At 42.2% G+C, this 21,685-nt stretch overlaps 1 protein-coding gene across 2 annotated transcripts in view; it reads left to right on the top strand.

Moving 5' to 3' along the window:
• The first annotated feature begins 1,884 nt into the window (after positions 1-1,884).
• Positions 1,885-21,685, top strand: part of SNX8 (sorting nexin 8) — a 213,016-nt gene continuing 193,215 nt past the window's right edge. The window contains exon 1 of one of the 2 annotated variants that reach the window (XM_078664973.1): positions 1,885-2,021. The gene's annotated coding sequence lies outside the window, so the exon portion shown is untranslated. Of the gene's footprint in view, positions 2,090-21,685 lie in introns of both variants that reach the window. The other variant, XM_078664975.1, reaches the window with a different exon arrangement.

The following is a 21,685-nucleotide window of genomic DNA, read 5'->3' as shown; positions in this document are numbered from 1 at the left end:
GTTTCTATGGCTGCTGGGCATTTCATTAAAGAAATGAGATAGCATAATCCTCGCCTCCTTGTCCTTAATAGAATTGAAAATTCTTGTCACAAATGTTTGCAAATTTTGAATTGTAGGCATACTGAGCCTGGGCACAGAGATAATATAGATAAACATCCGGCACACTAAAGCCGCCCCTGCTGTAGTCCAGGGTAAGAGTTGCATGACTCACGCGGGTCTGTTTACCTCCCCAAATCAGCGTAATTACAAGTGTTAGTATAGCCATTTAATGTATTTATTTTCTCGTTTCTATCTCTTTGCTTTTCGAGTGGGTTATTTTTTCCCACTTCTCTACTTGTTCCCCCTTCTGACCCTTGTTGAACGTGCTAAAGCGCGCATCGCTGCTTTGGAACATCAAACGGCGCCCCTCCACAGCCGCAATGCAAGCTCCCAATAAGGCTGATGCAGATGCTGAGAATGGTGTGACGTGTTCTCCCCACTGGGTAGGAACACGGGCCAGCACGTTCACCTCACTGGGCCTCTGCATATTCCAATGGGAATGCAACAAGCCTGCGCCGTCAAGCTGGATCACCAAGGAGTGCCGACATTTCACGTTGCGGCAGCCCAAACCTCCACTGGAGGGCCTTTGACTGAATAAATAAATCATAAATTGATTAAATAAATAATTAGATTTCCCTCATTATCTGTCGAAGTACCCCCTAACCCGATCCACTGCTCTACCTGTACTGGCCGCGGCTGACCTCCAGGGTGGAGCACAGAGGTCTCACTGCACAAATCAGAGACAGCATCAGTATAGCATGGGTGACTGCCCCATCACCAAAATGTACAGGCTTTTTTTTCTTCAGATTTATATAGTGCGAACTCGACCCAAAGGTAATGGAGCGCTTTACATGAGCACCGGTTATGTTAAACATTCAGGCACGGGGAGATTAAGTGATTTGCCCAGAATCACAGGATGTGGACGCGACCCCGAGGCTCGAACCTTGGTTTCCAGCACCAAAATCGGCAGACTAGCCGACGGACGGACTACATCCTCTCCCCTTGCACAAAAGCATTCAGGGTCCACTTGTCGCAGCTCCAATAACTACACTGACTCCACTGATAAGAGTGTAGGCAAAGCCATGGGCTGACCTTGAAGTGTCCAGGTGGCTTACTTCAATCCCCTCGCCAAACTCTTCTAATAACTCACAATAAAATACTGTTGACGCATTTCACATGATGTTTCATGTCAGCCATGAATAACTCACCCAATTACGTTTTTATTTGCACTATGGGACCTGCACCCCTGCATTTATAAAGCCAGCACCAGAATGCAAACTATCAAACTTGATCATAATAATCTACATATTCGAAGAGCCCTGCTATTTTGACGTTTTTAGTTTGCGGTGACCCCTAGCACAAAACACCAATGAGTATATGTTATATGTGGGACTGTAGAGATGCATGGATGTCCAAGCTTATGTGCCCTACGATTAGACTGTACAACAAGCGGCTAAGCCACATGGGCTGTCACCCCTGTATGTACAATGTGATGAAGAATACATGTTACTTGTCATATGTTGTAAGTGTAAAAAAAACAATAAATAAAATAAAATAAAATAAAAACATTTTTAAACCTTATTATGTTATAACTGGCGAAAGACGCTCTGTTTTTACAACAGCATTTACCTATGCAATATAAAAAACGTGAAATCAAAACACTTTATTTGCACAGTTTCTCAAGCTGCTCCGCAGGAAGGTTGTAAATGTCATCAATCCAAACATCGTGGCAGCCATGGCCGCCTCTCGTGTTGTCCTAGCCCATGATTGGTGTTAGCGCTCTAGTTCTTTTATTTTTGGAACGTTGTAAGCGTTCGGGAGGCGATGCCCCGGCGCGCGGCATACAGCTGTGGTTCTCACTGGAGGGGCGTCACGTGGGTCGGGAAGCCTGACAGCTTGTGGGCTGGCAGCTGCTGCGCTTGGCAGCGGTGCGCGAGCCTTCAGTGAGGAGGTGGCTTTCGAGTTGTGCTGCTGCGCGCGAGGTAGGTGCCTGAAGTGACACGCGGGGTCTTAATGGAACAGAAGACGGGGATGTTTCCAAGATGTGGCGGTGAGGGCGGATGGTCCTGATGAGTTGAGAGTTCTCCTAACTACTGCTGTTCTGCGAAGGGGTGCTGGTCAGTGTGGACGGCTCTGTCTGCTTGAGCATGATGTCCAGCTGTCCTTTAGGAAAGAAAGTTCCCAGTTAGATGTGTAGCATTGACGTTTGAAAAGTGTATTTTTTACGTTCGTCTTGTAAAATCTCTTTATGTTCTATGCATTTCCTTTAACGGATTGAGGCTTGTCATCCTTACCACTCCGAAAAGCACTTCTTTGTAACTTTCAAAAAGTTACATGTGTGTATAATACAGGGTACGGGCGCCGCTGACATTAGCATACATGCCGACAGTTTTGAACTGTAAGGTATGAGATTTTAAAATAAAAATCGGGACAATATATTTCACCCGTTGTCATATTATTGGATGGGCCATTTCAGGCGGGAGACAGCTAAACAATGTTTTACTTAAAACTCGGGAGTCTCCTGCCTGAATCGGGGAATGCATTAGGTCAGCTGGAATTTGTGGCGAGCTTTCAGTTTATTCTTCAGGTGTTTTGAAAATGACAGAGACGTTTAACGGTATGAGCAACGTGGCTTCCACCTTCCAAGCCCCCATTCCCTCGGAAATTGAACTTTCACTCAAGCTCAGTTATGTGCTTTAACGTATATTCAAGATTGTTAGACAACATAGGGCTTCAATAAAAAAAAAGAGTAATAGTTTCAAAGTTGTTCCAAACACGGGCTCCAAATTAGTTCTTGCCCAGGGCCCCTACATCCTTAAGATAACAGTGGAGTACAACTGCAGGAAGGGGTCTGTTCAAACCAAACAGCAGTGATAATAGGCAGGTAAGGTCTTGGTCATGGTCAAACTGACACAGAAATTAGACCTGGACACCAAAGTCAAACTAGCCCCCCATTAGTGAATCAGATAGCTAAAAAGTGTCACGAATTTGCATACTAGGGCTGTTTTGAGCTAGCACAGACAGCTGTGCAAGTGTTTTTCAGGTTATGGCGGACTGCATATAAACAACCGAAGAAGGGGGCCACACACTGATTTATAACTTCAACCCTTTGGGCATTGCCAGATTGCCCTATAGGCCAGTCCGACCGTGGTCTTGGCTCAGGGTTTTGTGTCTTGGATTCATAGATTTACAACCAATTATAGCAGGTTTATTTGCACGTTTGTCTCGTAAGATTTGTCAATTAATAACCACAACGGTGTTTAATTAACATCAAGATGAACTAATAAGGTGTACTTTAGTTAGTCTCAGTGTGTAATTAGAGCAGAATCTTATGTCTGTTTTGCAATGGCCAATCTTGTCTACTGTTTTGTGGTAATCTTTGACCGTATTTTGGAGTTAAGGTATAATCTAGCGGGTTAATCGAACAAGTACATTTTAGACAAACGGAGCAGTTGGATGTACTCTCAATTAACTGGTGAAACTTTTAAACGTATCTATATCTTGTTAATAAAAGAGACACGTGATGGCCTCGGGAAGGTCAGTCCTTTGAGTGAAATCGCCTAACACCTCACAGCTTTTTCTAGAGTATACCAGAGTAAGGTTCAAAAGTAGCTTTTTGAGTATGACTAATATGAGAAAAAAGGCTTGTACAAAGTTTTCCCAAGGATAAATTGCCTAACAGTGCCCAACCCTTTCAGAGATAATCGGTGCTTAATTTATGAGAAAATAAGTGCCAAGGACCAAGATTTTTTGCTAAGCCACAGCAGTTTTCACCACCCACTCTCCCTGTCAGTGCTGCCAAATGCCAGTTCTAATGTTTACTACTTATCATCACACTCTTGCAAATGTGACAGTATTGAATATTTCTGGCCATCCAAAGCAAAAGAATGGCCTGGAGATGCTGATATTATTATTTTTAATGCATTTTGCAATTTTAAAGCGCCTGCTGATGTTTCCAAACAGACTGCACCACCAGGTGGTGCACTGTAATATATCTATGCCGGTGTCAAGGAATAAAGTGCCAGTCTCCGGCACCGCGTTGGAGGTAATAAAGAACAGTTGCAGATCTTTCTGCACCTCTTTCTTTTTTTTGCAGAGTTTTATATAGGGCGAACTAGACCCGAACCGAATCAGGTATCAGAGCGCTTTACATATTTTTCCAGTTACATTACACGTTTCCAGTTACTTTCATTTTAGGCACGGGGAGATTAAGTGATTTGCCCAGAATCACAGGAGGTTTTGGCGTCGTTACCGAGACTCGAACCCAGATCCCCAGGTCCGAGGTCGAGCGCCGTTAGGCCAACTCCTCTCCCAACTTCCATGTAGATTCCCCGTTGTAAACTTACAGACTAACCTTCTTTCTTGTATTCTGGGTTCCCTTACCCTAGCTAGGCCAGGACAGTAAACCCATCAGCGTCCTATCCATGCCACATAATTCTGCCTAGAGCTATATCTTGATGGTCATCATCAGCTACTCATCTGTTTTTAGCCAACACAGCATTGGAATCTGGGACTTGTAGTTTTCCTTTCGATGATTTTTAAACGTGCACTAAAATGCTCCAGAAAAGGTGGCTGTTATAAGGATGGCTTAAGATAGCTTTCTGACAAGTAATCATTGTTACACATGGTGCCCAGTCCTTGATCGGAGATTCCAAATTCAGTTAAGCCTCTTTATGAGTGAGAAATTCACAGTCTGGTCAGAGAAGGCGAGGGGTGAGCATGCTTGCCTCTATTCTTCCCTTTCCTTGCCTTGTTCTGTGGATGTCTGCCTGGAGATCTGAGTGTCCACTAGACACCGATTTGTGGTGGGCCATTTGTGCTTCTCTGGGCCATTGCTATGCTTCTGTATTCAGAGTCCGAGGCTTACGAGAAACTTGAGCCGCCTAGAGCATCTGTGGACTGCCTATGGTAGGAGCTAGAGTGTTTGATGGACCGCTCAGTTGAAGGAGCAGCTGGAACCCCTAGGAGAATCAGTGTGCTCAGTTTGGACGGATCGATGGTTGTCTGGAGCATGCTAGTCCCTTGATGGCAGAGGACAGATGGCTGCTCCTCTGAGCTGCTGAAACCAGTCCTCCTTCCGGCAGGTGGAGATTGAGGAGTTGTGGATCAATGAGTTGACAGATCTATAAAGAGGTGAGCGTTTCGACCTCCACTGTCCTCTACGTCTCCCAAATAGAATTGAAGGTTTTCGGGAGCTGCCCTGTACCTCGTCCTGCTAACTATGCTAAGACCTGGAAAGCTCTGAATACCAGTATCTTCTGGTCTCCTTGGTACTGGAAGATGTCTGTCTAGTGCCTTCTGTGGGAGATACTTCCCTGCTGCTTTTGGCACCCCTGCTGGTCTCTGCTTGCCTTCCCTACTCCCTAGGCCTGTGTGCTGCCTGTCCCTGCACAGGCTGCTTGAAGGATAGACTGGCCTGGAGTGGCCCACAAAATTAAGGTAGATTCTTTGTGGATGCCAGTACATTGACTGATCTGTCCACCATTTTGGACTGCTAGGCATACTGGCTGGCAGCCATTTTCACCTGCTCTATTTAGCCGAAATCGAAACACCACTATTGTTCTTAGCATTACTGAATGCTGACTAAACTCTCAAATGACTATGGTATGGACGTGTCCATTCCTCAGGTGAAACTAAAACAGGACTATCCCCTCGTCTGTTGTACCTGTGGGCAGCCACCGCCCGTGTAGGTTAGAGTGGCGAGGCGGTGGGGGTGAATTAAATATATAAATAATAAAATTTCCCTCGTCTGTCGAAATCCCCCACCCCCCAACCTGGTCCCACCGCTCTTACCTGCATGGGTCACGGCTGTCTGCGGGTTCCAACCTGACGTGCCTCCAAATTGCACCCCCATTCCAACTTCCGACTCCGTACCACAACATAGCCCTTCACACTAATACTATTTAAGCTTATTCTCCCTTAGTGTTTACAATAGTTAATTTCTTCAAACCTTATGAGATAGATTTGCTCTCCCTTTCCCTTCTTTGCTCAGCATTTTAAATAAATGAGTGTTTAATGCATTTCACAGAAGTATGAATTGAAGTCTCACTCACTTAGCTCTACTAACAGTTAATCTCCTCCTATATTATGATATTAAGGCCCTTGCTCGCCTTTCCCTTCATTACTGGGTATCTGATGCCTAGTAATGAAGGGAAAGGCGAGCAAGGGACACCTCATTTGGAATGCCCCTCCTGCTCTGTCTCTACACCGGTAAGCTCCCTACCAAATACTAATTTTGACAGAGAAATATGGACCATCTTTCTCTAATTGTCTCTTCTGTACTGTACTCGTTTGTATAGATACCTTTTGATAAAACAACCCTCTTCCTTATCTACCTTTTCTGATAAATTTAGTTGTAACTATTTTTATTGAGTTTTAAATCGGTAAACAAAGACATACAAACAAATCATAGATTAAAAAAAACACAAAGTCCGGTCTGGACTGACCAGTTAAGAGCTGACACAATAGCAGTGAATTACTTTATTGTCATCAGGTGTCTATCAACATCAAAATACCCACATCATCTAAGAGCAATAGAGATACCAATCTCATAGCATAAGTGTTACAGAAAGTACACAGGGGCAGTAGCTTGTTAAATCATGCAAGTTGTTCTCAATTGGACTTGAGGATAGTTGCCCCTGATAAAGAGATGCTGTCAATTTATTTCCTCCCTTCCTAATCTGTCTGACTTATACAACCGGGCCATCCCTCTTATCCAGTATTGCTTTTCTTATCGGCACTGGATCTAGCCTTTGTAGCTGTGCACAAGGGGGGTTTGGGCTCTCTTCTCTGTAGTTCACAGACCCTGCTGATGCATTGTGCTCTTGATCCCATCAATATATCTAGCAATTTATGCTTATTAGGACCAAATTCCCATGTTATTATTCACCTACCCAATCTATCCACAAATGCTGCTAAATATTTTAAGCATAGACCTAAGTTGAACTATCCTGAAATGCTAATTATGCACCAATATCAGAGTCAGCATAGGGTAGCCTAACAGCAGACCTCATGTTCTAATCCCATCAAACATCCTCATAGTTGGTTCTCTTTGATAGAGTTTTGAACATCTGATTAAAACCAATATTTCCTTTGGAAGAAGCTCTCCAACACATCTTCACTCATCAGCGCTCATATATCTCCTTTTACAATACATTGAAAATCATGTTTCAAGTCTCAGATCAGAGCTTGGAAAAAGTAGATCATCACTTCATGACTCTCTTAGAATATTTTCAAGATCTTGGGTGACATACTCCAGCCAGATCCCTGGAACCTTGATTCTTTATTCCCCCCTTTTTAGGGTAGAGCCTGCAAAACATGCAATAGCGTATATGTATTGCTTGCGAGACGCTTTGTTCAGAAATTGGGCTTGGAGCCCGCCCATTGCTTATAATTTGTTGGCTTGCATGGCACTCTTCTTTACAACCTTGTAACTGGTCATTGCAGTAAAAGCATCATTTTGTTCCTCTCTGTGGAACAGGGACCAAGCATTGATTGATTCAACTTGATCATTGAACTTCAGCTTTTCCCTACGTGATTGAGGTACTGCTTTGTTCTTTTTAACTTCTAGTGCCCAGCAAACAGAAGGTGTGTGACTGGCAAAAACGTGCGCAGCAAGACAAACAAAATTGCCACGTTTTATTTTCTAGAATTAACTTTCTCTTATTTTACCAAGTCTTCTTTTCTCACTTTGTACTCATGTTTTGCTTTGCTTTTGATTGTGGGCGCTGTTCTCAAAAGATGACTATTATCTTTTTCTATGTGTTGCAAAGCGGCATTGCTTCTTTCTTATGTGTAATTTTCAAAATTATGCAGTGCAGTATACCCCAATCTACCCCAATCCACCCCATCTCACCCCCCACCAATCCGTGCAATCCAGTCCATCCCACTCCTTCCAATCCACCCAGACTAATGCAGTATACCCCAATGCACTCAAGTCCACCACACCCCACTCGAGTCCAAAACAATCTGCCCATTCAATCCAAAACAGTTTGCTCCAATACAAAACAATCTGGCCCACTTCAAAAAGTATCTGCTCTAATTCAAAACAACCTGTCCCACTCCAATATGCCCCCACAACACAATCTGCCCCACTCCAATCTAAACAATCTGCCCCACTCCACTCCAAACCAATCTGCCCCACTCCAATCCAAAACAATCTGCCCCACTCCAATCCAAAACAATCTGCCCCACTCCAATCCAAAACAATCTGCCCCACTCCAATCCAAAACAATCTGTCTCACTCAATCCCCACTCAATCCAAAACAATCTGGCCCACTCCAAAAGTATCTGCTCCAAACTAAAACAATCCGCCCCACTCCAATGCAAAACAATCTGCCCCACGCCAATGCAAAACAATCTGCCCCACTCCAATGCAAAACAATCTGCCCCACTCCAATGCAAAACAATCTGCCCCACTCCAATGCAAAACAATCTGCCCCACTCCAATGCAAAACAATCTGCCCCACTCCAATGCAAAACAATCTGCCCCACTCCAATGCAAAACAATCTGCCCCACTCCAATCCAAAACAATCAGCTTCACCCCAATCTGCCCCACTCCAATCCAAAACAATCAGCTTCACCCCAATCTGCACCGCTCCAACCCAAAACAATCTTCCCCACCCCAATCTGCCCCACTCCAAGCCAAAACAATCTGCCCCACTCCAATCCAAAACAATCTGCCCCACTCCAATCCAAAACAATCCGCTTCAAAACAATCTGCCCCACTCCAATCCAAAACAATCAGCTTCACCCCAATCTGCACCGCTCCAACCCAAAACAATCTTCCCCACTCCAGTCTGCTCTACTCCAATCCAAAACAATCTCTCCCACTCCCATGCAGACCAATCTGCTCCACTCTAACCTGCCCCAATCCAATTCACCTCACTCCATTCCACCCCTCCAATACAATCTACCCGACTCCAGTCTAACCCATGTCACCCCACTCCAATCTGCCCACTCCTATCCAAAACAGTCTGCTGCCCTACAATTCAAAGCAACATGCCCCACTCCAATCCAAAACAACCTGCCCCACTCCAATCCAAAGCAAAAAAGAACAGATGAGGTATGGAATGCTGAACGAGTCAAACATTCACCCCCAGTCACAGATCTGGGTTTAATCCATCATTTTTTTGCTCACCACGCCACCCTAGTTTGAACCCAGCCATATGCAAATCAGTCTTGACCCTGCTCCCCATGGGAACAGTCCAGCTTGAACTGCCAGGCCAGGTCCTCCCTGGACTGGAAACAATCATCCTGGGGCGGTTTTCAGGGTATCACCCCTCAGCAGCCAGGCTAGCTTGAATCCAGTGGCACAGTGAGCACGAGACCCACGTCTAAGCACACCCCTGCCAATTAGGGCAAAATATATTTCTAAATTACTTCTCACCACCATCGATTCTTTTTCCATCGCACTTCAGAATTACAAAGCAAAGCGCATAATTTTTGTTTTCCTAACTGCTGATATATTTTGAAATATGTGTATAGTTAATGTTCAGGTATTTACATTTTGTTATGTTAAAAAAATGACATCCTACAGTCTTTCCTTTCACACTCATTTTACCCAGTAAGTTTGTCACATAGTTCACTTTAGAAACTACTTTCACTTTTCAGTCAGAGAAAGCAAAGTAAACATCAATCCCCATGTGGAAAGGATATGCTGCAATTTGTCAGAAGACATAGCCTGCCATTCTACCCCTGTTGTTGAAGCACAAGTGTGACAAGATAAATGCAAAATTTAATGGTACCTTTATTTATTGCTGATTCACCTTCTGAAGAACAGGACTTTTGTGACGCACCAATAAGCTGCTCACGACCCACAGTTTGGAAAATACTGGCCTAGAAGAGCATTCTTGATAGCAGACCCAGTTTTCAAGAAGGCAAACCATAATTTTAGAATAATTAAGCGAATCGAACCTAAAAGAATAACGCAAACCTTGATCCTAGATTGCATGTCTAAAATAAATCTGGCGTATGTATGTAGCTGCCTGCCTGATCTCTGGAGTTGGTCTTTCCGAACTCATTACCTTACTCCTTCAGTGATTGAACTGGCTTCCCATTGAAGGTAGATCTGCCTATTAAATAGCTTGGTTTGTTATCAAGTTTATCCATGCTGACCACTCTCATTATTTTGCTCAGGTCTGCAGTAGTCCTCGACATCTGATCAGTTCCAATTCTCTACCACTACAAAAAAACACACTCTTAAACGGTCTTTCTATGGATGTGCACCCAAAGTTTGGATTTCACTCCCTTCTGCTGTTTGCACCCCCTCCTCTATTTCTGCCTTTCAACAGGAGCTGAAGCATTTTCTTTTCAACCTTTATTTCATATTTTGCGCACCATCAACAGTTGGTTAACCTATTTATAGGTTGCCAGTTCAGTAAATTTCCAGTTCTCCTCATGGGTCCAGTTTCTCTGGATCTTAATCTTATTCATTAAACTTCTAAAATATCTGCAACACACACCGGTTTTATTTATTAACTTTCTTGCTAGATGGTCACAAGGGGATCTGTGGTGTCCTGGACTTTGCTTCACGTAAGACTTTTTCTGTTTACCATGATCTTTTTGTCCACTACATTTGCCCTTCAGTCTTGAAGCTGTCCGTGCACTGCCTGCTTATTCCCCTTTGCAATTCTTATCCGTGTAATGCACTGCTGCTCATGTTTACTTATTTATATGTGTTGTTTACTTATTTCCACTGCATATATCCATGTAAAGTTGCTCTTTGTAAGGTGATCTTGGGCCTTGTAAAAGCTATATAACTTTTATAACCAAATGTACTACTGCTTCTTCACTTTCCCATTGTTTTAGGAAACATTCCGCATAAGGATATGTAATGGCTCACGTGTTTTGGTGAGATAATTTCCTCCAAAGAGATATAACTCCACCACCTGATCTGCACCCCCACCTGCTAGGGTATTTGATACCATATCTGCAGCAGTGGCACAGATATTTTAGTAGACTATACTTACAGCCCTGACAGCAGCAGCACCTCAGACCTAGCATGCAATCTTGCTTTTCCAGTATTGGAACCTACACTCAGCTGTGCCAGTACACCTCAAACCAATCTTAAAGAAACCTCTACAGTCAAAGCACTCTGACTAACTGTACCAATCCCCCTCAATCCTGCCTTGCAAGGCCCATACTATTACAATATGAAGGTTCATATATCATTCAGCTGATGGTCCCCAAAGGTTCTCTGGAGCCTTCCCAGGCACTGCATTACATAGACATGAGCCCTCACCTGCACCTAATATTTAACCATGTATAATCTGTAATTTAAAATGTGAGTCCTAAACAATCTGTCCCATTACTTACACCTTCTTACTGCTTTTCCAAAGCATCTCAATCCTAACAAGCATCAGTCCTTGCCATTACAGAAATAAGGCATAACACAATATCTGTGTATGTACACGCTAATTGTACTCTTTACATCCCTTTTTCCAGCAGCACCTTTGCTCTTACAAGGTTTTAAAAACATCTCCACTATGTGGATGCTCTGGGCTAGGCTGACCTGTTTTCTAAACTTTCTGTAGTGTACATCTTTTTGGATGAGAAACATATCATTTTTAAATGTATAGTTATTCCGGATTGTAATGCCATCAGTTTACATTTTGAGCTGTTTATCTTGGGTCATGGTCCAACCCTATGCCCTATAACTCTTTTTTCCAGTTCTAACCTTTACCATTTCTTCTTGTTTCTGCTACGATAAAAAGGTAAATGCTACCATTGCTTCAGGAGTGTCTATAGCATAGTTGGGAAATTCATGGATTTCAAACAATCGTAAAAAGTAACAACAAACTGAAATGTAACAATGCAGCACACAAGTTTACCACATTCATATTATTGATGCTAGGAAATATTTTACTTACCTCTCACTTAATGCTGATAAATACCAGATCCCGACCTACCCTTATTAACTTGTGCATTTTGACGGTGCCTTTATCTTCTGCTCAGCAGTTTTAAGGTTGAGTCTGCCAATAAATTAGCTCTGGTTGCCTCTCACCTCGGACCCACTATTAAAACACTTTGTATGTGTCTCGTGCATGCAAAATGCTTATTGTTAATGTTTCCCACCATCTGCGTGAGCTCTGACACATTTAGAAAAATCATTGCCTTGAACTGTTTCTCATCTTCCTCTTGGTTCTTGGATGTGCTTTGTCTTGGATGTGCTTTGATTGTAAAGGCCACCAGTTGAGACCTAGAGCTACCCTTCAGAGCATGAAGTATCGAAGAGGCGAGATCATCCTTGAGCTTTATCTTTTTATTGTTGTGTGAAGACAGATGTGTCTAGCATAAGATGGGTATGGACTACTGGTGTAGAGTAGGTATAGACAACTGTCCTATGTGCCTTCTATTGGTGCCCAGGCTGAAAATGGGCATTCTTTTCACCTGTTTCAGACTATTCTACCAACATTACTCTCTGGTAGAAAAATACTTTGGACCCGTTTCTAGTAGACCACTAAATGATACTTAGGCTGAAGTAAAGGTTGCCATTCGTGGTCCACATGCGATTGTCAACAGCTAAACTTATGATCTTCCCTAAGATTGAAGGTGTTCACCTCATCTTGCATTTTATGTTAGTTGTCTTTTACATGTGCTAATTGAATTGTCATTGCTTCCGCTTGTGCGTGCTATTGGTCAGTGCGAAGATTTTACATTTCCCATTGTTGCTGTTGATGCCTGATACATGGAAATGACTAATATGAGCAAAATATTACAACTTAGGCCATTCAGCATACTGTGATAATATTTTATACTAACGGCAATAATGTGTTATCCATGTATTTATACCATTATAAAGCAGACCGAGGGACCTTTTATTTAGCATTGCGGAGAATGATGATGACGTTTCTGGAAATGGGTTGATGGGGTTAGTTCATAATTTCCTATTACAGCTGTTCTTGACCTGTGTCCCGGAGACCATTTGGGGTCCACGACTGCTTAGAAACTTAAATTATGTTAACAGATTACTAAAGTGTGCATATTTGAAAGCTTAAATGTTCTGTAAAGGTGAAGGACTTTGAAATTGGAGCCTAAAAATTAAGTTGATACGGTTGATTGATTCGTGAGAGCAGTGCAACTGTATCAAGGAGAATAAAGTATGGACGAATAGCTTCAATTGAATTTAGAAAAGCTTCAAACTTACCATTACATTTTAGAATTTTTATTTTTATTTGTGTACTAAATAAAATATTTCATCGTTTGTCTTATCACTTGGTGAATTTTGGTGTCTGTATTTTGTATTTATTGTTTTGCTGTTCAAATTATCAACATTGCTTAGGACGGGTTCCACGGATTCCAAAAATGACTTTGTGGGTCCCTGGATTCCAATAATGATTCAATGGAGGTCCCAGGACTCCAGTAATGATTAAGTGGTGGTCCATAGAAGCCAAAAGGTTAAGAAACACTGCATTCTGACATATATGTTTCAGAATATTAAGGTGTGTATAAAACACCACAGCAATATGGCAGTGATATGAAATGAAATGTCTATATTTTTCAGGGCCTTTGCACCTGCATCCCATGTGGGGCCCATAAATGATAGAATGTTAATAATCGAGTCCTGACCACATCACTGTTGGCCAACTTCTTCCTGTTTGGGTTTGTTGCTCGTAACTAAACCGTTTTAATTTTTGACACTGTCTAACTGCTAATAAGATAGGTGGTGTAGTGTGTTCATAATGTTGAATTGTAGCTCTCCTGTAACACTTTCACACCTCTTGCTGATGACTGAAAGTGCTTTTCAGATGGGAGGATAAAAAATTGCTACTATTTGTACAAGCATGGGCGCGGGAACTCTGTGGGTTGAGTTTTCATCTATTAGTGTTGTGTTCTGGTGTTCTGCATGAGGGTAACCTGTTTGAGCATCTTTTGCATAGATTTGTAAGTGAAAGGAATGTCCGATAATTTTTCCTACTGCTTTTACAAACAATTCACGGCGGTGGTCCGAGGATCACTTTTGCACCAAATGTGAAAAAGCAGCTCTTTGTTTTCCTGAATTTGTGATGGCTTTTAATGTTTCCTATTCCTTAAGGAGCCTATTCCATGGTTTCCACGTCTGCTCTGATAAGAAGCTTCCTTAAGGAGCATATTCCATGGTTTGTATGTCTGCTCTGACAAGAAGCTTCCCCCTATCTGGTTTTCTTTCTTCTTTTTTTTTTTTAAGGGGGGATTGACAGAATTGGACCCATGCTTTATCTGGAATTTCCCTTTTATACAATAGTATCCAAGTTTATACTGAAGGAAGGCTTCACCCTGGCCTGAGTATTGTCCAGTATGCAATGCAGAGAACTTTGAATAAGAACCCACTTGCAGCTTTTGAACAGTGTTTAGCCTTGCATGATGGATTTAACCCAGACCTCTTCACTCTGGTGAATGTTTGATTTCTTCAGCACTCCGTACATTGTTTGTTGCCGCAGCACTTTGAGTGTCGGTGCAACCTGATCCCATCTGCTCAAGTCTAGTTCTTGACTGGCTTAATTATTCTGGATTTGTTGTAGCTAACAGATTATTTGACCCATTGGTGTAATGAAGATGTGCCATCAGTAGGCTAAGTATGTCCGTATCCTTTGAGAGAGGCCTAACATGGGAACGTACTCTCATCGTGATGAAAGAGGCTCTTTTCACTTCCTTGGCTAGTGATTAAAGTGAGGTGTTGGAAACCATTATCACTATGATGTTTTTCATCTAACTTGATGAGGTTGGCAGCAGTTCAATCTCCAAACCTGGAGGGAATGTGATTTTGCCAGGATCCATAAGAAAGAGTTTAAGGTTTTGGAGGAGCTGAGATTTTAAGTTATGTTTTTCAAGTATCCTTTGTTCCACTGCCTGAAGGTATTTGCTGAGTCTGGATGTCCTGTTATTCAGTTACATTTTCAGCATTATGTATGATTTGAGTGTCATCAACATACTTGTAGCAGGTGAGCTTGAAGGAGTTAACAAGATGAGAAGATGAGCAAGAAGGGAAAGTTGCGTTTTGAGGTTGGTTTGTTTTTGTTGTGGAGTGCTGCCGCATCCCTACCATACCAGTGAAAGGAGCAAAGTCGAATGGTTGTAGTGTATCCTTAAGATAGGAGGTTATACAGTTGAGAACTGTGCCATGTAGTCTTTAGACCTATATTTAGTGGTTTACGGTGGCAAATGCTGATGACAAGTACAGTAGGAGTAAAGCACCCTCCATCAACATCTGTGGAGTTTTGGAGCTCATCCCAAAACGAGACTAGTGCTTCATCCTGAACTGAAGCTTGTCTCTCAGACTATTATATGCTTTGTTAAATTAAAATTTATATTTGGAAGAATGATGTATTTTTAATAAATTTACCTTGAAATAGTCCATTGGCTATTACCTGTATTTTGCTGGGTCATTCTAGCCAAGACTGGCTTCTTTATGATTATTTTGTTTAAGAGGTTTTCTAGTCAATTAGGAAGTCTTCAGTTGAATGGAATGGGTTAATGATTGCTTTCACCGGTATGGTAGATGGGAATCCCAGGAGAATTGCTTTGAAAATGTTTGAGGGGAAAGGTCTGCTGGTGAGACTGACATGTTTATGTTAATTATATAATTGGTTTTGTTAGTAGGAGAAATAAAACCGGATTTAGTTGGTAGATGTGGCCAGCTCTGGCAAGTTTGCTATTTTCGGGCTGTTGCTTGTTTTTAGAGAAAGTGTGATTCAAGACTATCAGCTTTTTTATGAAGAATTTTGCTGAGGCATCACAGAGTTTCTGATACCATCACTCTAAAGGTAGGGTTATGGATATCACTTACTATTTTGAAGAGCCCTTTGGATGGGCATTTGGTAATGGAGATGTTCTAAAATAAGTATATTCTCTTGGCCTTTTTGGTGGAGGTTCTTCTGATTCTAGACCACTTGTGAAGCTGCTTTGTCTCATTGAAGTTGTATAATTTACTCTATTGTCTTTCAAGTCACTTGATTTCAGTTTTTTCTTCTTCTAAGTTTAATGCCATGTTGAGCAAACACTTTCCATTTGTGTTACCAAAGCTGTGTTGTTTTGAGAGACACCATCATGTTGAAAACTTCCCTGTCCTATACTGATGAAATTGCTTAATGGACATTACTGGATTCATAAGTCGAAATTCTTCCATGGTCTAGGAAAACATGGTTGTGTTAGGGTCTGTAGATGAATTGCCATAGGGTGGTTGAGATTATTGAAATGAACGTGAATGATGGTGTGTCTGATCCATGTACCTCTAGAACTCAGATTAGTCTTCTTGAAGTGGGTAAAGTACGAAGGGTGTGTCCTGCTGAGTGGACTGGGCATGGCCAATTTAGGAAAATCCAGTGCTTCAATGTTATCAGGCATGAGGTGCATCAAGGTGCTTGAGTGTCAAAACAGTTGTTGACATCTACTAGGATACATAGATTTTTTTTATGTTTCTTTATAGTATCCGAAGTGGATTCCTCAAGAGTATCTTCAAAAGCTGGCTTTGTGGGTAATGCCAGAAGATGAGGTTTGGTTCGAGAACAGCAAAAAAATACTGAATTGCATTCTGCTACTGTATTATTTACTGCTGGAGTGAGAACTGTCTGTTTTTGGTGCCACTGCTCGCTTCCCACCAATCTTATTTGGTTGTTTTGTGAACAAGGGTGATACTTTTGTAGCATGTGTACAGTATCATCGCGAAGACATGTTTTGGTGTTGAATGAAGGTCCTGGTTAAGATTTGCAATCAAGGAGTAGATGGGAATTTTGCGTTTGCGATTTGGTGCTGAGTATTGTTAAAATGCACGATTTATGTAATATGTAGAAAACGTTTGACGTTTGGCATTTGGTTGGGTATGCAGGACTGATGATTGCTCTTATTGAAGAGGCAGTACACTAACGTTGAGAGGCATTGAAATTGATTCTGGAACGAAGACTGTTCTGTTGCTCCCTCCAGCTATCATTCAGTTCCAGTTCTGTTGCTACATTTAACCAGGAGTAGGTTAATAGTTCAGTTGTTGCTCAGGTGCACGCTCAAAACAAGTTGGCAGCCAGTTTATGTTGCAGGATGGTCTCCCTAAGGACCGTGTAGATAACAAAGTGGTTAAAGAGGAAGAGTTGTGGTTTCCTAGATCTTAGGTTGGTTGATCAGTCTGGTGAATGGTCTGGAGGGTCCTCTGAATGTTGCTGCAGCTTTTATGTCAGTGGAACTGGTGAGCAAGGTCTGATGATACATTTCTCAACTTGCTTCAGTAGGCAAAGTAGTGACTCTGTTTGGTTTGGTTGGACGAAGATGGCAATAGGAGTTCTCAAGTAAAGTGCGTGGAAAGCTGATTAAAATGTAAAGTTAGAGGACACAGTTTGTAAGTACATATCAGACAGACAGCGGGTGAAGTTCTTGGAAGAGTTGAAAGATTAGGGGGTGGGAAACCTAGTAAGATCAGTAAGTGTTCCAGGTCTACATCTTTTTCCACCCAGCATGGTGACATTCGTAAGTGGAAGGGACACATTATGAGGTGCTTTTGAGACTTCTAGAGGGAGATAAAACAAATGACAGAGGAGGATGGTTGTTGAAAGAATAGTGTATAACGTAGAGTAGCAGGGGGAATAGGGAAGAGAGTATTGTTAGGAATAAAACAGTGAAGGAATGCGAGTTTGAACAGGATGTGAGAGGTGGTGATGTTGACCTAGTGGAGTTAGAGGGTCAAAGGGCAGGAGAGGGGATTTGGATGGAGTTGAAGGTGTTGAGCAATAAGGGTGGGTTTGGAGAGGAGTTCTAGGTGATGGTGTGACACTGAGAAGGCCTCGGGAGTAAATGGCTTTGTTTCCAGAATGTGTTCTTGTTTGAGAAATTTGTAATATTGTTTTGTTTAAATCCTTACCAAATAAGTCATCCATTAGTGATTTGCTGCCTTAGATTTCAGTTCTAGTTTTGTGCTCAGTCAGCCCTCTTTATCAGTTTGTCTGTTCAGGTGTCCTCCACATTTTTCTTCGACCCACCACAGTGTACAACATGGAGCAGTACGACAGCCCACTTCCTCCATTTGCTGTCTTGCACTTTGTGCATTTTTACCTGTTAACGTATGAACAGCTACCTGTAGCAGACTCTACTTCCATGTTCCACTAGAATGTTCCTTAATGTGCTACAGCAGTTTAAGCAAGAGGATCAGGATGGCACTGAGCAGAACAGGTTAATGATGTTTCGATGTAAAACCAAATGGTTCTACGTTGCGCGTAGACTGGAGCTTGGCATTGATAGAGGTATGCTGTTGACTTTATAGACTGATTTGTTGTGGTGATACTGAGATAGTGGAGATCGCCAAGCCACCAGGTCGAGGGTTCAACTGACAGCAGCGGCTACTTTTTATATACTGTCTATTGTGACCACATGTGGCGGTTACCTCATTTTGCCTTGATTTTATTAATAACTAGTGGGCTGCTTGAACTTGCGATATGCCAGTAGGGTAAAAATCGTAAAGCTGATGTTTAGAGCCGTGTTCTCTGGGTTCAAAGCCTCGATAATGTCTGGACTCCCAGTTTGTTCCACTCGGGCCTGAACTTTAAGGTACTATAACGTGTTTGTAATCAACTTTGTTTATAGTTTTTTCTTTTAAATAACATCACATTCACAGGATAAAGACTAATAAATTAAATGTCTTCCACATTAATAACATTCAACAGCCTTAATTTAGCATATTGGCTATACAGATTGCATAAACTGCTGGTCCTCTTCTCTGGAAAGGGTAAGGTGATAAATAAATAATAATGTTCTACAATGGCGATAGTCCATTCAGAACCAATTCTTTCTTTTTCCAGTGCCATTGTATCCCAGCGTCCTCGGTGTCTCCCTAGTTCAACACTCGTCATGATTTTATTTTTCTCGTCTTCTATCGCTTTCCTTCTTACATGTAGGCCTGCGTGAAATTTTGATCACTGTAGCGTCATTTTGGGAATTTAGGGATATGCTTGTTATGCATAATTCCCTAAATTACTTTAAGTGGCCACATCACATTACACACCATTCTCTGTAAAAAAAATTGCAGTGAATCATGCCATTTGCTATAAAAATTTACTGCGAACACAGGAGAACAGAAGTCGAGCGGCTGTTGTTCACCGCGCTTTTGTTATTTGCACTAATTTTTAGCTCTAAATGCATCCTCGCGTCAAACATTTACATGTGGAGTATTCCATGCTATTGAATTGAATTGAATTGAATTTACATTCTCATAATTACGAGTAATAGTGCCAAAATTTGACTATATTATGCAAAAAGCTAATGACACGAACTTCACACACCTCTACTCTCTAAACAGATTTCGCCACTTGTAACAAATACTTTGTCATTTCGAATAACGCTTGTCATGCAAAATTCTTCAAACTATACAGAAGATACCATGGTGTGTACAGTGGCAGTTTAAGATTACTTGTAAACCTCACTGTGGCATTAAATCGAAGATTAAATAGCCACGCCCTGCAGTCGCTCAGGTGAGGAATGACTGGGACTTTAAATTGTTAGGTTTGATTTTCTTCTGAGACGCAGATGGGTTCGGTGAGATCTCACAGCTTTGACTTTTATCTTTGGCTTTGCTTCTTTAGCTTCCTTCAGTTAAGCCCTGCTATGAAGCAACTGGCGTTTTTCTCCTACTTTAAAAAAAAAAAAAAAGATTAACGAATTGTAAACCGTTGTTTGAGGTTTGTAAATTGTTGTGATGCTGTTCAGATGTGTAGTAGTGTTTTTTGTTTTGCTGTGCTGGCTATAATTTGAAAATAGTTTTCGTTAAAAAAAATTGACATTACCCTGCTGTTGTTTAATGCAGTGTTTTCCATCTGGTCAGTTGTTAAGAAGAAACTAACAAACTATACAACTTTTTGGATCGCCGTGTCATGACAGGCTGATGACGAGCAAGTGTACCCTGTGATTTGGATTGATCTGGCGCAGCTCTAACAAGTAGAAAATAAAGTCACGTATAACTTACTGTGGCTTATTGATTCCCTGTGGTGCTCCCTTGTTTATCTGATTTGTAGACTCGTTATTCTTGAGTTTTTGGTTAGTTACATTTCTGGAATTTAAAGGCATACAAACCTAATTTTTCATCATATTTTCATGATCTCTCTTCTTTGCTGATTGCTTGCGTCAACACACAAAATGTATTAAAAGTTGTCTTTTTGCATCGTTTATAACATTAAACACTCTTTAAATCAGTGCATAATTTGGATAAAAATAAGTGCCAGGCGCTAGACAGGAGGCCACTGCAGCTTGCCCTCTGCGGACCCTCTGAAACCAGTATTTCCCCCCCACCCCTGCTTCCCCCCCACCCCACCTCCGGACCCCCCAACCAGAACTACTAACTATAAGTAAACAAAGCCAAAAGTATGACACTTCATATTCTGTACGAGTATGATCCAGGAATTTCCTCTCCTGGTGACCTTCCTAATGGTGAATACCTAGGCTAGGCTAGTCCCCACGGTCGTAAAGAATAGGGTAATCTTAATTTCCAGTATGATTTATGGAGTTATACACAATTGTAACAGGTTGTGTTCTTAATTTAGGGAGGGAGACGGTTTAAAAAGCCACGGACCTGTCATGAAAGTAGAACTCCTTTCTGTGGAGTGGAAAGTTTAGACCTGAGTGCAATGTCGGGTGCAGTTTTCCTAGAAGTGTATTTGGAAAACAAATCATGCTGGAGTAAATTTGCGATTACAGTGCTCAAGCAGGGCCCAGCATCTGGTTGTTGCTGTCCACATGTGCTGCACTTTATTGTATTATGTATTAACGTGCCCTGGTAGATTTGAATATCTTATCTCATTGCCGCCAGAATTGCAGATGTTGTTTCATCCGGTTTGTTTTATCTACCGATTGACATCTTTCCTGTTTGAACTGCTCACAGTCAGGTCAGGTTTTTTTTTTGGGGGGGGGCTGGGGGCAGTTTTTATATTTTCCGAACTCGACTCGAAAGTAATGGATCGTTTTACATGACTAGAGTTCACGTTTTTAGGTCTCGGCAACGAGAACTATTGTCGCCATGTAAGCTCGCAAGGGAGTACAGAGCGGTGCACGAGCCGACCAGGGTCTGTGGACGCGCACACACGCAGGCAGGCAGGCACACACCAGACAGACACAGACAGACACACGCACGCACACACGCGCACACACGCGCACACACACACACACACACACCCTCCCTCTCTGCCCACTCCCTCTCTGCCGCCCCCCCCCCCTCTACCCCCACTCACCGGGCTCTTTCCCTCTGCAGCGGGTCAGTCACGGCAGCAGGTAGGCTCAGTGTCTTCTCCGGCGAACTTCAGCTGATGTGCACGCTCACGCTGCGTCTCCTGCGCGCCCACCACGCTGTTTCGCGCCCGTTGATGCTCAGCTTGTGATTACTACTCCTTCTAACCCGGAATCTAAATTACTATTTCTTGGTTCTCTAACTCCACTCTGTTGATTCGTAACAAACTGATATTCAGCACATTTCACAGTCTCGCTTTTGCTTCTCATGAATACAATAAGATTATTTTAAGCAATGTCTACCCTTCTTTTGGTTCTGTGCCTATTATGCTTCGGACTATAGGGTTTTAGAAAGTGTGGTGGAAGATTCCATGATATCAGCGGCGTGCACAGTGCAGAGTAGTGAGTGCAGAGTAGTGAGTGCAGAGTAGTGAGTGCAGAGTAGTGAGTGCAGAGTAGTGAGTGCAGAGTAGT

This window comes from Lissotriton helveticus, chromosome 10, assembly GCF_964261635.1.
Source record: "Lissotriton helveticus chromosome 10, aLisHel1.1, whole genome shotgun sequence".
Taxonomy (NCBI): domain Eukaryota; kingdom Metazoa; phylum Chordata; class Amphibia; order Caudata; family Salamandridae; genus Lissotriton; species Lissotriton helveticus.
The sequence above is the reverse complement of the archived record's forward strand: the minus strand, read 5'-3'. Positions and strand labels throughout refer to the sequence as shown.